This window comes from Euprymna scolopes, chromosome 22, assembly GCF_053919585.1.
Source record: "Euprymna scolopes isolate OS-2025 chromosome 22, ASM5391958v1, whole genome shotgun sequence".
In the NCBI taxonomy this organism is placed as follows: Eukaryota; Metazoa; Mollusca; class Cephalopoda; order Sepiida; family Sepiolidae; genus Euprymna; species Euprymna scolopes.
The window spans coordinates 82092885-82111889 of record NC_136503.1 but is presented as its reverse complement, the minus strand read 5'-3'; the positions used below and the strand labels follow the sequence as shown (position 1 = coordinate 82111889).

Genomic DNA, 19005 nt, shown 5'->3' with positions numbered 1-19005 from the left:
ATTTATATTCATGCAGATATTCTACATGATTTATACTTGTGTAATATTTGCGTAAAAAGATTAAAGTAAACACAAACCGCTTTCTATATATATTTATGTATTTTTGTTTAAAAAAAACTCCTGTCAGTTTTTGGTCTGCAGACATGAAACTTCATATATAGGGTATTTGAACTCATGCAAAACTTTATACTTGGTTTTTAGCCAGAGAAAATCGGTGCAAAAAGTGAAAATTTAAAAAAAATGGAATTTGCCAGGTGGAGGTCGAACGACAGCATTACAAATATGCATGTATAACGTAATAGCTATTGGTTCATGTATTAATTTTTAGTCTTGCAGCAAACATGTCTTCATAGCTCAGGCATTAATGTCAAAAGACAAAGTAAATCGTAAGCTAATTGTTTTGGTTCTCGGTGGTGGTGCCCAAGTAATTTTTTTAAAAAACTTTTTAAATCATTACTATATCTTGGGTCCAATATAATATAATAATGAATATGAAATCTGCATTAATCAAAATATCATAATTAAGCACATTTTACGACTGGGCAATGCCGGGCGGCCTGCTAATATATATATATATATATATATATATATATATATATATATAGTTCATTTACTGTTATGAATTTTTCACATATAAGTTTTCTCAAATAAATATGATTCTTTAATTATTAAAAAAAATTGTTCATTTACTCATATAGTAATCGGTACAGCCTAACAATCATGCTGACACACCGGTTCCCATCAGATCACCAAAGTTAAGCAACGTTGAGCCTGGCTAGTACCAGATGGGTGACCATTTGGGAATTCTAGGCGCTATATGTGCTTTCCGCTTATCTCGGCATTGTTTCCAATCGTCCTGAACCTCCACTTACCACTGGTATTCAACAATGTCAACTCAGAGGAGGTGTGGTTGGAGATTGTGCAACTCTTGCCACCACAAAAGTTTCACACGCAGGCACCCTTACCGTGGGTATCCATAGTCTGTAAAGACTGAAGGAAGCCTTTTTTTTTTTCTTTAATTGGGTGGGATCACCAAATTGTATATTTCCTATCACATGACGTAGACACTAAGCAATGGCGCAAGCAGTCTACTTCCACATTTGCCACATTCCTCTTCCCCAACCCTCTTTTACCTCTGTCCAGTCATCTCTCTTAATAATGTAACACATTCACCTCTCCTTTATTTAATAGATAACATTAAAAATGACCGACCCCATTCCCCATGATAATACCTGACCCAGTTGACCCCCAAAGAATGAATATGTAGATATATATCTTTCAATTTTTAGGTACTATTCAACCAGAACAAAGCCAATCAAGAACATAACAACTTTGTGGGTGTTTGTTTTGTAGTTTTGACTTTGAGCTGAACACATACATACATACATACATACATACAACTGCTAATAGACTAGTCTGGGTGCCCGGCATTGCCTGGGTGTTTGAAGGTGTGTGTTGAGCAAAACAAAATGTGGTAGTAGGCAGGCAGGCAGGCTTGAACCCGTACTACGAAGGAGGAAAAGAATGTGGGGGAAAAAAAACCAAAAAAAACAAAAAAACAAAGTGACGTCTTTGCTGTTGCGCCCATTGCCAAACAGGAAGTGACGTATGTTTAAATTAAGAATATTTGTCGTCCGAAGGGTCAAGCTTCAAAACGATACCGATATCGTGAAAATCCGTCGCCTCTGTCGAAAGTTTTAGGCAGACATACAAACATACATACATACATTTCAACAAACAGGTGAGATTTATATTATAGATGGACGCTTAGCAATCTCACGTTCCATAGCTTCACAGGTGATTACCGTGTTATGTTTCTACACTTTCATCCATGACTTTATATGTGGGTTTTGAGGTAAGTTTTATATCTGAATGACCTGTACAAAGTGCAGAATTTGTGAGTGCATGCACCCAATAAATCTAACCCAACAGGTCATATGTGTTTATTTTGCCACTCCCCATCGCCATAGGGATTTTAGTATGTCTGGGGGGGAGGGAGGGTGGCAGATGATATGACAGACAGGCATCTGTATTAGTGTTAGGATGATTAATTGGAATTAGAAATTAAAAAATATATATATATCAAAATTTGGGGCGGGGGGGGGGGGGGTTATCAGAATCCGAAACATTTGTGCCTAATTTCCAATGCAAGAAACAAATTTTTTAATTAATTTTTTTTAATTTAAAAAAAAAAAAAAAAAATTTTTTTTTTAAAAACAAAAGTTTTCATTGCTGGTAAAAATAAAATGATAAATATTTATCGATTTCAAATTACCAATAAACTTAAAATCAATAGATCTCCTCCACACACACCACAAATGTTTTCTTATATTTGTTCAATCATATATGCACATATTACATAGATTTTTATCATATTGCGCATATTACATGAATTTTTATCATATTGCACATATTACATGGATTTTTATCATATGCATATATTACATGGATTTTTATCATATGCACATATTACATGGATTTTTATCATATTGCACATATTACATGGATTTTTATCATATGCACATATTACATGGATTTTTATGCTAATCTAAAAATTAAAAAAACAAAAACAACTATCTAGATATTTAGGGAGCTAAAAGAACTTGTATCGGAATCAGAAAAAATATTGGAATCATCCCATCACTAATCATTAGTGAAAAATTCTTGCACAACACAAGTACCACTCTTCGAACCTCCATGATTATAAACTAGCGATACGACAAGGCAAGTTAACTGGTAATCACTTTAGATGCAGGTTATACACCAGTTTCTTTCTCATAAATGGGTTGCCATAGATCTGACTTAGAAACTACACTTTTCTCTGGTTTTGAAATCAAAGCGATCCTTCTTTTAGACAGGTATCTGTGAATAAAGAGCTCTGTCAGCTTGAAACAAACTAGTTTTAAGAAGTGCCAGTAAACAGCCTTTCAATCCTTCTGTCTATTCCAAACATTTATGCTATGAAAAGGTCCAGCGATTCTTTGACATGCTTATCATTTGGGACATTTAAACCACTTATCTGCGATAGCCATCCCAATTATAACAATGTTGAATTTGCTTAGCTACATCAAGTTGCTGTGATATAGCGAAACTGTTTGGATGTACGAGGTGTCTTCAATAAGTTTCCAGACATTTTTTGTTCAGGCATTTAAAATTGTCAGAGACTCTTGAAAATTCAGTATGTTATTGCTATACATCTTATGAGATGACTGACCCATTTTTATGATTTCAGGTTCAGATGAACAGCTACAGCAAGAATTGGAATACACCCTACTAAAGCCTGATTATCGCAGCTGGTGAATTTCAAAAATGTAATCTATTGAGGACAGTTTAGAAGAATGATAGGCAATAAAAAATTCTGTTTTAAACTTGCAACAAATGTCACATCAAGCATTAGTTTTTGAGTGGCATAAGAGATTCAAGAAAGGCAGGGAGTCTGTGAGGGATGATGAGATGTGTGGGAGGAGTAAGGAAGTCAGAACACCAGAATTGATTGGCCAAATAAAGAATTTCATGGATAAGGACCGTCGTGTGTCTATAAAGACAATAAGTGCACAGTTTGATCATGGTGTGGGAACTGTACACACAATTATTCGCGGGGAACTAAAGATATGGAAGACATGCACAAAGTTTATCCCAAAGATGCCGTCCCCAACTCCATTCTTGTTACAGATGTTTTGAACAAGATGGGCATCAAGACAGTTTCTAACCTTCTCTATAGTCCAGACGTTGTTCCCTGTAACTTTTGATTATTCCTTAAACTCAAGGAAAACCTTAGAGGCTGCTGTTATACAATTGAGGAGATGAAAGAGGCTGTGATGAGGATCATTGACACGCTCACACAAGAGGACTTCCATGGGTCTTCCAATAGTTGTTGGAATTGTACAACAAGTGCATTGCAGCCAGAGGAGATTACTTTGAAGGGGACTAGAGTTTCATGCGTGTACTATCGACAAAAGTGTCTGGAAACTTATTAAAGGTATTTTGTGTATGTATGTTTTTTTGGGTTTTTTTTTTTACATGGGGGTCACCACTTATCAAGGCCCGGAGGCCACTCAGGGATAAGGGTTATTGTGTGTACAGTAATCAATGAGATAGTATTGTAGTAATCATTAGTATTGGAGATTTGATAGAGTGTCTTACTTAAGGGGGCGGTTTGTCAGGAATTTGTTTATGTTGGACTTCAAGACATCCAAGTTGTAGTCAGGTGAGAAACAGGCAAACGGAAGAGAGTTCCACAATCGTGCACTTCTGAGAAAGAAGCTCTGCTCATGGAATCTACATTTGGATTCAGGCACAGATAAAGAGTGAGGAAAATTATTGACAGTAGTTTCAGCCAGACGGGTGTTTCTCGTGAAAGATTGGCAAGGTGGGACGAGAGATTGGAGCTCAGACAAGCACTTGCCATGGAAATAATGATAAAACAAAGACAGGCTCGCAACGTCTCTTCTGTGGGAGAGAGGCTGAAAGGAAGAGAAAAGGGCATCTCCCACCAAACCACGAAGTCTATTTTGTACTCTGTCAAGGCAGGATAGGCTGTTTTTAGCAGCTCCTGGCCAGATGTGGCAGCAGTACTCCATCCTTGGACGTACTTGGCTTTTATACAGATAGAGAATTGCATCAGTAGTGAGATATCTTCTGGAGCAGTAGAAGGATCCCACCATTTTCCCAGCGTCCCTGGCAACAGACTTGATGTACGTGTTCCATTTCAGATCAGGAGTAAAGGTCAAACCCAGAAGCTTGTCAAAACATGGAGCCTCCCCAAGACGAGAGCCATCCATTTCAGTTGATGCCAGATGGGGATCAGAGCGTTGATGATGTAAAGCTAGAAGCTTGGTTTTGGATGCATTAAAAGTGACCAGCCACCTCTTCCCCCATTGTACCACGCGCTCAAGATCAGAGGAGAGAGAATTAGAGAGAACTTTGTCATTTACGACCTTTGATGTGTTGCCATAGATGCTCGTGTCATCAGCATGCATGTATGTATGTATGTATCCCCGTGCTGATGAAAAAATTTTATTTCAATAAAAATTTATATCATCTCAGAAACGATTGCACACAGATTGGTTGTTGATGTTGAATTCTTGAAAACTATAAATCATAACCTCATACCTTTTATGTATATACCTGTGTAAGGTTCATGGGAGAGAACTTCAGCAGAATACTTGATTACAAAGCAAATTTCAAAGTAAGTGTGATATTTGTTTATATTTGTGCTACAAGTCAACAGTGACCAACTTTATTGTTATCACATAATACAATTCTGCCACAGGAGAATCAATCTAGCCATTAGACTATGATGGAGTCAAGGGACATAATGTCTTATGGTTTTACACTGTAGACTATTGCTAGGTTTGAACTTAATAGTAAAGATTATTCTATATCTACAGTTTATAGCTATTTCGCTCCTATGGTTTAGTAATTTTTAAAAACTTTTTTAAGCTTTAGAATTTCTAATTTCTCATTCAGACATAATCTAGCAAACTAGTTCAAAGGTAATACAAAAAAATGCCATAACTGGAAATACAAACTCATCCGAATAAGACAAAATCTAATTATAGTACAAGAAAAGTACTTAAAAAACATGTCAAATAGTAGATTTCACGTTTCCTACATTCCTGACTCTTCTAACATACAAAAGTTTTAATTTAATATGAATCAACATCTCGCTCATCTCCTGACATAGTCCTCTATAAAGATGATCCCAAATAGTAGCCATTTACGTCCAAGCGACAATAAGACTTGTGTGGAGAAAACAAAGGTAAAAAAAAAAAAGTCTCAAAGATATTTTAATCACATAAATTGTTTTTTTCACATTCATATGGTGAAACAAGTTTATTCCTAGATTTTTATTCTTTTTTTTGATTATATAATGATTGATACAAACAAAACTTTCCTTTCAAAAAGAAAAACAAAATAAATTTGCCTTTTCTAGAAAGCAGTATAACTGATCTCCTTGAGTTTCAAGGTCACCATTAACGACAAAAGTTTAGTGGACAGACTGCAATCTTTTTAGATGAGGGCAAGCTAACTCCATTACTATTATTACAGGCCACCAAGGATATCAAGCAGAGGAGGAGGGGTGTTAGTATGTCATTAAAAATAAATGAATGGGAAAATATAAATAGATTAAAATTTTAGACCAAAAGAAGTAACAAATTACAACGTGTAGGGACGAGGGTCACTTCAGGTTAAATTGAGATGTCCTATGCTCTTATAAAATAGTTATAAAAAAATAAAAGGCTTTATTTGCTACTGCCCCAAAATGTGTGTGTGTGTGTGTGTGTGTGTGTGTGTGTGTATATATATATATATATAGCCGTATAGCACAATGGTTAGAAGCTCCGACTGTCGTTTGGGCAATCGGGTTTCGATCCTGGCTTGAGGTAGTTGCTTGTCTAGCCACATTGATGAGCTGTGAAACAGCTAAACAGTACTGTTGTGGATGACTATAATGCTCCCTATCTTAGGTGTAGCATATTGGGAAGTGATATACAAATTACCATTAGGTATTTGGACATTGTTAATTCACTGCCTGCATAGCAGCAACCATATAGCGCAACGATTAGAAGCTCTGACTCTGGTTTGGGAGATCGGGTTCCAATCCTAGCTTGAGGTAGTTGCTTGTCTAGCCGCACTGATGAGCTGTGAAACAGCGAAACAGTACTGTATGTGAATGACTATATATATATATATATATATATTATTTTTAAAACAGTAGTAGTAATAATAATAATAATAATAATAATAATAACAATTAAAACAGTAATAATAATAACAATAATAAAAATAAATAAAATGTTATATACGTCCAAACAAATTATGGGCGACTTTCTAAGTAAAAAAAAAAAAAAAAATGAGCTGAGCTTTGAGGCGAAGCCACTATTTAATCGTATTTATCATTCAAAAAAACAACAACAAATCTATCTATCTATCTATCTATCTATCTATCTATATATAATCAAGAAGTAAAAGTTAAGTTTACAAGCCAAAATCTCTTGTAAACTGAAAGAGAATATAAGCATTAATATCTATATAGTAATATGTAATATATATATATATATATATATATATTAAAAGTAATCCCAACCAAATAAAAAAAGCTGAATACATTCAAAATAGGCAAAAATGCACATATGTAGCCAATAATTTGAATTCTTGAATTCTTTGGACTACTGTTCTCATTTCTTATTTGCACAACGTTTCGGTCAATGTAACCTCCGACTCTCTTCAGGTTTATTTTGTCGAACTCTGGAATCTTTATGTCTGATTCAAGAATCTACACAGAATTTCAAACAACTATGACCGAGTAAGAAGTCAAATTCACAATTGTATTTTTGGATCGCCCGCACCAAGGATTGAACCTTCAATCTCCAGGAATGTAACTTTTACAACTGAATTTCATCATGAGTTTTTGCTACCCTCATGGATTAAATAATGTCTTGTTTTAACAAAGAAGTCATTACTTATCAAGGTCCAAAGGCCACTCAAGGATAAGGGTTAATAAGTTTACAGCAGTTACTGAGACAACAGCGTATTAATAATTAGTGGTGGAGATGGGATAGAAATGGATTATTTGAGGGGGGGGACTCAACAAGAATTTGTTTACATTGGACTTGAAGATGACCATATTGTAGTCAGCTGGAAAGCAGTCCAGCAAAACAAAGTTCTACAGGCAGGCAGTTCTAAGAAAGAAGCTTTGTTCATGGAATTTGTGTTTAGATTTAGGCAGAGATAGAGCGTGGGGGGGGGGGAACCGTTGATAGTTGTTGTAGCTAGACGAGTGCTTTTTGTGAAAGTTTGGAAAGGAGGAGGAGCATAGATTGAAGCTCAGACGAGCACATGCCATGAAAATAACGATAGAGCGGAGACAGGCTTGTAACGCTCTTCTGTGGGAAAGAGATTGCTGGAAGAAAAAAAGGACATCACCTACTAGGTTTCGAAGCTAGTTGTCAAGGCAAGATAAGATGCTCCCACCCAAATATAACAACAGTATTCCACTTCAGGATATATTTGGCTCCTATACAGGTAGAGGATTATGTCTGGAGTTAGATACCTTCTGGAACGATAAAATGACGTTGATTATATAGCTAGGATAGCAGATACGCATTTATTTAGGACCTTGTTTTTTATTCACCAAAACTCATGGGAGCCAAGCTCTTCATCTACTTTAGACTTGATGAACTTATCATACGACACTCTCACATTTACATATAATCCTTCTGCAGTGATTATTAGCAGTTGTATAGGCGACTTTAGTTTTAAAGCATCTACTACGTTTAAAACAATGGATGTAGTGGTTTCTGTGTGCAATACATTCAGCTGTTCGGTTTCTGTTGAAATTTTTGGAGGATATGTAGTTGTCTATGCCGGTAGTTTACCAATCAGTTAAGTCAGATACTATATCAGATGATATAGCGTAGGGGTAGTGTCAATATGAACGTTCGGAAACCGTCCTAGTCAGCCGTTAAGTATCAGTACACTGTTCGATGGAGAGGGATATTTGTTTTTTTTTTATACTTTGTTTTTATCTTTATTGAGCTGATCGAGTGATCAGAAGATTCTGGTGGAGACAGAACTGAGGATGAGCACAGTTTAGGGTATGTTGTTAGAAAAACTTCTAGAAGACTTGCGAATTGCTCATCAGCATCAGGTACCCGATTGGGTTCGTTAACAATCCGAGTTATATCAGAAAAGAGAAATCACGACACAATTTCCCTTTTTCCTTGGGGTTTATTTCAGTGAACTAGCCATTCAACACTGTGAATATTAAAATCTCCACAGACGTGAATGTTGGCTGATGGGTGAGTAGCTAGGGTATGATCAATTTGCTTAGTGATATTCGCAAAGATAGCTACTGCATCATATAAATGCTGTGCTGTGAATAAGCACTACTCTAAAGCACATGTAGGGATATTCAGGGTTTTCTTTGGGGATGTCCCTACCACAGGGAAGGTAGGCACATATTCCATGTCAATCTTGATGGTTGGGTTTGAGTATGAAGTTAGAATAGTCTTTGATGGAGAAATTGGTTCAGGAAGCAGTTGAATTAATGCCAGTTTTAGACAAGAACAATGAATCAGATTTGGTTTCCTGCAATTCGATTTCAACCTTTGGATTGGGTAGAATTTGATTGCAGCTCATCAGGTACCGGTTTACATTGGACTTGAAGATGAACATGTTGCAGTCTGCTGAAAAGCAGGCTAGTGGAACAAAGTTCTACAGCCATGCAGTACATGGAATTTGTGTTTAGATTTAAGCATAGATTAGGTGTGGGGAAAATTGTTGATAGTGGTTGTAGGTAGATGAGTGCTTTTTATGAAAGTTTGGCAGGGATGAGACCAAAGATTGTAGCTCAAATGAGCACTTGTCATGAAAATAATGATAGGGCAGAGACAGGTTCACAACATCTCTTTTGTGGGAAAGGAGTTGTAGAGAGAGAGAGAGAGAGAGAGAGAGAGGGGAAAAAGGCATCACCTACAAGGCTTTAAAGCTGGTCTTGAACTCTGGCAACAGCACTCCATTTTAGAACATATTTGGCTCTTGTACATGTAGAGGATTGCATCATGAGTGAGAAAAACTTTTCGGAGCAGTAGAATGACAACCATTTTTCCAGCAATAATGCCAACAGATTTGATATAAGTCTTCTATTTCAGGTCAGGAGAGTGGAGGTCGACCCCAGAAGCTTGTAAAAGTAGGCTGCTTCTTTGAGATGAGAGCCATTCATAGCAATTGGGGTCAAGTAAGGATCAGAGCATTGGTGCGTGCCCCCCACCCCCGGTGCTGCATGTGAGATGATGCCACAAAAATAGTGAAGAAATGATGACTGTAAGAAGTGTGAAGGGCTCACATTTTCACCAAGTTTCAGAAAAATCTATGATGAGGCAAAAGTTATGGGGTAAAAAGTGTCATTGTTTGGAATTTTGGGGCATTTGTGAACCCTTTTGAGCTCCTGGGAATCCCAGTGAAAATAGACAAGCGGTACAGTTTCACACCTTAAGACATGTATATTTGAATTCAGCACCATGGAAAACCACTATATAGACACACATATCAAGTTTTTGAGTAATATGAAAAAAAGGCTCCAAAAAGTCATGTTTTTTAGTCCTAAAAGTCCCAGAGAAATGCAAACTAAAGTTTTACCAGGGTCACCCATACTGAATTTATATTAAGAACAATGGCCTCCATATTTTGGCCAAGTTTCAGGAAAATCTAATGGATGGATTAAATGTTATGGGGTAAAAAGTGTCATTTTTGGCCATATTGGGACATTTTTTACCTCTTTTGAGCCCCTGGAGACACTGAACCCCAGTGTAAATGGATAACAGTGCAGTTTCAAGCCTTAACACATGTATATTTGAGTTGACTATAATTTAAAACGACTATATAGTCAGACATATCAAATTTTTGTGGAGAAATATGAAAAAAGAAACACAAAAAAGAGCGTTTTTAACACTGAAAGTCCTTGGGGACACAAACCAGAATTTTACCAGGGTCACCCATACTGGATTTATATTAAGAACAATGGGCTCCACATTTTGGCCAAGTTTCAGAAAAATCTAATGGATAGATCAAAAGTTATGGGGCAAAACGTGCCATTTTGGGCTATTTTGAGGCATTTTTTTTTATCTCTTTTGAGCCCTTGGGGGACGCAACAGGAATTTTTGCTAAAAATGTTTTTACTGTGCACATCTACTTAATGAAATAAAATTTGTGGCAAAATTTTAGGAAAAACTAATGGACAGTTATCTGGCAATCGTCCGGACTAACGGACGCACAAACGCCACTGAAAACATAAGTCCCGCTCTGATAAATCGGGGGTCCAAAAAGAAATAAAGAGATTTATTTTTATGTTACTGAATATTTGAATAATGATTGATACTTCCAGATCCTTGGAGCAGTGGTTAAAATACTTTGTAAATTCAGTTATAAAGTTACACTCTTCTAGAAGTTAAAGGGTCAATCCTCAGTGTAGATAACACTCGAAATCACAATTGCGAATTACTTCCTATCCAGTAATGGCTGATGAGCATGCTATAGTTCCGTTCGAAATTCCGTGTGGATTCCTGAGTTTGACAACATACACCTGAAGAAAGACGGAGGTTACATCAACCAGAATGTAGTGAAAATAACACTCATAATAAGAACAGTCATGTGAAGAATCAAAATAATACAAATTATTATTCTTAGCTATAAAAGGAAAATTCTTATTAGTGTTGGGATGATTATCTGGAATAGGGAATAAAAAAATAAAATCGGAATTTTGAGGGGGTATCGGAATTGGTATCGCAAAAATTAGCAACTGTTTTCTGATACAAAATGAGTCCTTTAATTTCCTTTTGAGTTTTATCTTGCTTAAAATTTTATTTTTCCCGGCTCCTATCAATGATATTTATTGATTCTACATTACTAATAAAATTCAAATCTATAAATCACTCTAAAAAGTGTATTCTTTACGTTTGTGAAAATATATTTAAATAATACATGCGTTTTTACGGTAATCTGTGGGGGGGGGGGACAAAAAAAAAAAACAAAACAAAAAAAAACACTCTCTATATTAAGAGATTTTACAGGAATCAGGAATTTAAGACAGCATCAGTAATTGTATCGGAATTGGGAAAAATATTGGAATTGTCCCATCACTAATAGATAGATAGATATGTTAGCAGGAAGACCCAACGTTGTTCGGAAATGATGATCAACAAATGTTTCACACTCATGTTTTTAGTGTCATCAAAATCGGTAAAAATCAACCATTTTTCAATCAAATCGATTGATTACCTGCTCCAATTGAGGACCCATCGTGGTGCACCAGGAAGGAGTTTCACATGCCTCCCTGCAGTGCCTTAGTTCACAATACACTGTAGTCTACATTGCACTGTAGAAAACCTACTGTTGATTTTATAAAATTATTTTTATATATAAAGGCTTGAATGAAAAGTTTAAAATGCAAAAGTCAAGTATCATGCTTCAATTGTGCTCCAAACAGAAACATCAATTTTGAACGTGCCCCAGTCATACAAAAAATCTACTATTGATTTTATATGCCTGGCCTTTCTACTTGTGTAGGTGTGTCACAATTTATTGGGAATTTTTGACACCCTTAACACAAAACTGCGAATAAAATATACAAAACTCGTCATTTCTCTTTTTAAAGTGATTTGTTTAGTTTCTTTATGGAATATACTTCCAAAGTAACCTATTAAAGTTTTTTGAAAAATAATAGAAATATATTTAAAAAAACAGTGTTTACAAAGTGCCTGCGCGCGCTCATGCAGCCATTTTTTCTACGTAATGAAATAAATAGAATTTTACGAGTTAAATTGTTTTCAATTTTTTCAGTCTAAAAATCTATCCAAATTTTTCTATTGGTTCAATTTTTAAGATATTTTCAGGTTTAATGTGAAATTTTATGTTCTTTCCAATAAACTGAATATAATATTCTAGACAAACTTATTTTTTAATTCACCCCCCCCATTTTGAAATGTCTATTAAAATAAAAAGAATTAATTTTATCACCTCAGATTTATATATCACAAATTGAAGATAAAAGACCAATAAATAAAATAATCTAATTTAAAACAACAAAAAAAGAATAGTTTTGTGCAAATTTACCTGTAATAAAGTCAAAAATTTAAAACCTCTTTTTTTTTTTTAAACCACATTGATTCTTTTTTTTTTTTTAAAGTGGAACCTCACATTTTTAAAATACTATCAAGTAAATATTAAGCACTTAATATAATTTTTTTGATTTTATTTAATGTTATTTTATTTTAGATATTTAAAAAAAATCCATCCGATAAAGAAGAAATAAAATATTTTAAATCAAAAACTCATGTATTTCTTTAAGAGAATAAAAAAAATGGAAAATTTGTTGAAGGGTTTATTTAGAAAAGTAAACTTACTTATGAGTTAATGTGATCATTTTTCAAGTATGGTGACCTATATTTAACAAACTTTTTTTGACAGCAAACACATGTCAAAAGTAGAAAGGGCTGATTAATTATGGCGCTTTTAGGCCACCAAGGTTCTAACCTGAAAGAAAGAGAGACAAACGTCTCCCTTTCTTCCAGTTGTGACCATCTGATATCGTGGTATTTTTTAATCTTTGCTTAAAAAATTATTTTATTTAAAAAGTACATGGAATATGAAATATAAATATGGATAAATTCTTAACAATGAAGAATGGAAGTACCCATTGATTAGTATTTTTTTTATAGGTAACTGATTTTTTGGAATTTATATATATTTATTATATTTTAAGTAAGTTAAAATTCGTTGATTTTCTTGAAATCTTTTTTACAGAAAACAGATGTCAAAAAACAAATATTGCATATTTTGCTATTAAACCTGTTATTATTTTAAAATTTGGTCTTTGCTCCTTTTATTGGAAAAAAAATTAGGGTTTAAATTACATTTTTCAAGTAATTATAAGCTTCGAAAGATAGTAAGTCTAATTATTCAAGTTTTTATCACGCATTTTTAATGGCGATTTCTGACACTGCTACTGCTTGTGTGGTAATAAAACTTCGCAAATGCATATGTGATTTTAGGCTGTGTAAGGTATTAACTTTGGTCAAAATCGCCTGTTCCTTCTTTCATCGGACTTCTTTGATTATCGATACTTATTGAAGACATTCCGATACAAAACCTATATAAGAACACTGCCAGGCACATAAAGTACCTTTGTGTGAAATTTCACAAAAAATCGGCCCAGTCGTTTTCGAGTTTATAGGGAACGAACTGACACACACAAAGACAAAGTTCCTTTTAAATAATAGCAGATATATATATATATATATATATATATATATATATATATATATATATATATATATTACCTCCTTATCAAGAGGTTAGACACATGATTAGGTATGATTTGGAGATGCCAGCACACTCTAGCCTACGAAAAAAAATTGACCAAGCTGTGCTGTTGGCATTCCACAGAAGGGCACCGCAGGCTATTAGCTATAATATCTCAGGAAGAAGGTAAAGCTTGGGAGGACTTCCTAGAACTGAACAGAACATATGACAGGTTTGTTCCTACTAACCATAACAACGTGTGTGTGTGTGTGTGTGTGTGTGTGTGTGTGTGTGTGTGTAACTTTGAATCCTTTATAAGCCAAAAAAAAAAAAACAGTTTAAATTCCTAGGATACCAACCAAATTCACATACTGCAGATATGCACATATTGTATTGAATTATGTAAATAACTTATTTAATAAATATAAAATCATTTTACATTAAATTGAAAACTGATCCTCTCCCAGTAAAATGAAAACTTATATGACGATAGTACTACGAATTGAGAGAGAGAGAGAGAGAGAGAGAGAGAGAGAGAGAGAGAGAGAGAGAGAGAGAGAGAGAGAGAGTCCGGAAGTGTAATTTAATTGTAAATAGTAACCAAATACTCGCCCACATTTTTTTTATATATTTTTTTTTTTTTTTTACAAATACAGCTGAGAAATTTGTTCTTTTGACATTTGTTATCGATTCGACTGATTTCGATTGTTATTCATAAAACTAAATCCATTGATAAAGAAAGTACTTCTACTCACACACAGACACAATTTTCTCAACTTATAACTGACTCTACCAAGTACAACGCCCACGCGAAAATAAATATTGGGTCAAACAGTACAGCCACCCCCCACCCCCGCCTCGATCACTCGTTTTAGTTATTTTCCTTCCACAGTTTTCTATCCACAATTTCCTCTCAAGTTTGTTGAAAACTTCTCTCATTCTTTTACTGCGGTTTTCTTTCTCCTTTCTATTTTAAACGAATTCTCCTCGCATCTCGCAGAGATGCGTGGTCCGTTGGTTTATTAGATTTGAAATAGCATTTTCGATTGGCCTGTTACGCTTAGATTGGAAATAGTTTTTTGTCAACATGTTACGCTTATTTGAAAAAACTTTTTTGTTGATCTGTTACACTTATATTTGAAATGGGTTTTTTTTTGTCGACTTGTTACATTTAGATTTGAAATGGCTTTTTTTGTCGACTTGTTGCATTTAGATTTGAAATGGCTTTTTTTGTCGACTTGCTGCATTTAGATTTGAAATGGCTTTTTTTGTGTCGACTTGTTACGTTTAGATTTGAAATGGCTTTTTTTTGTCGACTTGTTACATTTAGATTTGAAATGGCTTTTGTTTTGGTCGACCTGTTACATTTAGATTTGAAATGGCTTTTTTTTGTCGACTTGTTACATTTACATTTGAAATGACTTTTTTTTTGTCGACTTGTTGCATTTAGATTTGAAATGGCTTTTTTTGTCGACTTGTTACATTTAGATTTGAAATGGCTTTTTTTTTGTCGACTTGTTGCATTTAGATTTGAAATGGCTTTTTTTGTCGACTTGTGTTATTTAGATTTGAAATGGCTTTTTTTTGTCGACTTGTTGCATTTAGATTTGAAATGGCTTTTTTTTGTCGACTTGTTACATTTAGATTTGAAATGGCTTTTTTTTGTCGACTTGTTACATTTAGATTTGAAATGACTTTTTTTTTGTCGACTTGTTACATTTAGATTTGAAATGGCTTTTTTTTTTGTCGACTTGTTACATTTAGATTTGAAATGGCTTTTTTTTGTCGACTTGTTACATTTAGATTTGAAATGGCTTTTTTTTTGTCGACTTGTTACATTTAGATTTGAAATGGCTTTTTTTTGTCGACTTGTTACATTTAGATTTGAAATGGAATTTTTTTTGTCGACTTGTTACATTTAGATTTGAAATGGCTTTTTTTTTGTCGACTTGTTACATTTAGATTTGAAATGGCTTTTTTTTTGTCGACTTGTTACATTTAGATTTGAAATGCCTTTTTTTTTTGTCGACTTGTTACATTTAGATTTGAAATGACTTTTTTTTTTGTCGACTTGTTACATTTAGATTTGAAATGGCTTTTTTTGTCGACTTGTTACATTTAGATTTGAAATGGCTTTTTTTGTTGACTTGTTACATTTAGATTTGAAATGGCTTTTTTTGTTTACTTGTTACATTTAGATTTGAAATGGCTTTTTTTTTGTCAACTTGTTACATTTAGATTTGAAATGGCTTTTTTTTTTGTCGACTTGTTACATTTAGATTTGAAATGGCTTTTTTTTGTCGACTTGTTACATTTAGATTTGAAATGGCTTTTTTTTTGTCGACTTGTTACATTTAGATTTGAAATGGCTTTTTTTTTTTTGTCGACTTGTTACATTTAGATTTGAAATGGCTTTTTTTTGTCGACTTGTTACATTTAGATTTGAAATGGCTTTTTTTTGTCGACTTGTTACATTTAGATTTGAAATGGCTTTTTTTTGTCGACTTGTTACATTTAGATTTGAAATGGAATTTTTTTTGTCGACTTGTTACATTTAGATTTGAAATGGCTTTTTTTTTGTCGACTTGTTACATTTAGATTTGAAATGGCTTTTTTTTTGTCGACTTGTTACATTTAGATTTGAAATGCCTTTTTTTTTTGTCGACTTGTTACATTTAGATTTGAAATGACTTTTTTTTTGTCGACTTGTTACATTTAGATTTGAAATGGCTTTTTTTGTCGACTTGTTACATTTAGATTTGAAATGGCTTTTTTTGTTGACTTGTTACATTTAGATTTGAAATGGCTTTTTTTGTTTACTTGTTACATTTAGATTTGAAATGGCTTTTTTTTTGTAAACTTGTTACATTTAGATTTGAAATGGCTTTTTTTTTGTCGACTTGTTACATTTAGATTTGAAATGGCTTTTTTTGTCGACTTGTAACATTTAGATTTGAAATGGCTTTTTTTTTGTCGACTTGTTACATTTAGATTTGAAATGGCTTTTTTTTTGTCGACTTGTTACATTTAGATTTGAAATGGCTTTTTTTTTTTGTCGACTTGTTACATTTAGATTTGAAATGGCTTTTTTTTGTCGACTTGTTACATTTAGATTTGAAATGGCTTTTTTTTTGTCGACTTGTTACATTTAGATTTGAAATGGCTTTTTTTTGTCGACTTGTTACATTTAGATTTGAAATGGAATTTTTTTTGTCGACTTGTTACATTTAGATTTGAAATGGCTTTTTTTTTGTCGACTTGTTACATTTAGATTTGAAATGGCTTTTTTTTTGTCGACTTGTTACATTTAGATTTGAAATGCCTTTTTTTTTTGTCGACTTGTTACATTTAGATTTGAAATGACTTTTTTTTTGTCGACTTGTTACATTTAGATTTGAAATGGCTTTTTTTGTCGACTTGTTACATTTAGATTTGAAATGGCTTTTTTTGTTGACTTGTTACATTTAGATTTGAAATGGCTTTTTTTGTTTACTTGTTACATTTAGATTTGAAATGGCTTTTTTTTTGTCAACTTGTTACATTTAGATTTGAAATGGCTTTTTTTTTGTCGACTTGTTACATTTAGATTTGAAATGGCTTTTTTTTGTCGACTTGTTACATTTAGATTTGAAATGGCTTTTTTTTTGTCGACTTGTTACATTTAGATTTGAAATGGCTTTTTTTTTTTGTCGACTTGTTACATTTAGATTTGAAATGGCTTTTTTTTGTCGACTTGTTACATTTAGATTTGAAATGGCTTTTTTTTGTCGACTTGTTACATTTAGATTTGAAATGGCTTTTTTTTGTCGACTTGTTACATTTAGATTTGAAATGGAATTTTTTTTGTCGACTTGTTACATTTAGATTTGAAATGGCTTTTTTTTTGTCGACTTGTTACATTTAGATTTGAAATGGCTTTTTTTTTGTCGACTTGTTACATTTAGATTTGAAATGCCTTTTTTTTTTGTCGACTTGTTACATTTAGATTTGAAATGACTTTTTTTTTGTCGACTTGTTACATTTAGATTTGAAATGGCTTTTTTTGTCGACTTGTTACATTTAGATTTGAAATGGCTTTTTTTGTTGACTTGTTACATTTAGATTTGAAATGGCTTTTTTTGTTTACTTGTTACATTTAGATTTGAAATGGCTTTTTTTTTGTAAACTTGTTACATTTAGATTTGAAATGGCTTTTTTTTTGTCGACTTGTTACATTTAGATTTGAAATGGCTTTTTTTGTCGACTTGTAACATTTAGATTTGAAATGGCTTTTTTTTTGTCGACTTGTTACATTTAGATTTGAAATGGCTTTTTTTTTGTCGACTTGTTACATTTAGATTTGAAATGGCTTTTTTTTTGTCGACCTGCTACATTTAGATTTGAAATGCCTTTTTTTGTCGACCTCCTACACTTAGATTTAAAATGGCTTTTTTATGGGCCTGTTCTGGCTGAACACATTTAGGTCCCAGCTCCAAAATTGGATATTATAAAATTGAAATAATCTGAATAAAAAGTGATTAAGTTGTCATGAGCTGTGATCAAGGAGATATAGCATTCTTTATTCCTGATGCTACAGTATGAGCCCTGGATGGATTCAGCTGGCTCTTTCTGAAGAAGAAAGCTTTTAGCGAATATTTTATTCACAATTGTATATGTGTCCTGCTCAGGCAAGATGATTTTAATGATATTAATTTTGGCAGTATTTTTGTAGGGAGATATCGCCATGGTTTAAAAGAATTATGTCCCTTGCTTTTGATTAGTCTGCAAGTAACTAATGTTTGGCAGTGTGGTTAAAAGGATCATTTATAATTTTCTAGGAATAACTATGCTGCGAATAATTAATCCGTTCTTTAATGGTAAATTCAACATGACAAAAACTGAATCAATTGATAGAGACCACTAGACCAAGGAGCAAACAAGCTGTAACAAAGGAAGCAAGCAATAGATCAATTCTGAAGAACACCTGTCGTAATAGTATTTATAATAAAAGACTGAGACTAACAACATGACGTCAGTGAGTGATAGGTTGCCGTGAAGAAAGTGTGGTGGACAATTAAATTGCAGATGCGTTTCTGAACGTTATCAAAAATCTTCAAATCGAACAGAGATTTACCAGCCCAAAGATGGCAACAATACTTCATACATGGATTTTAATTTGTCAAATTTATTTCAGTTGAGGTTCTACAAGATATAACTTACAGT

At 33.5% G+C, this 19005-nt stretch overlaps 1 protein-coding gene across 4 annotated transcripts in view; it reads right to left on the bottom strand.

Annotated features, from left to right (window-relative positions):
- LOC145243507 (sprouty-related, EVH1 domain-containing protein 2-like) overlaps positions 1-19005 on the bottom strand; it is a 275916-nt gene that overhangs the window by 121511 nt on the left and 135400 nt on the right. The window lies entirely within an intron of this gene.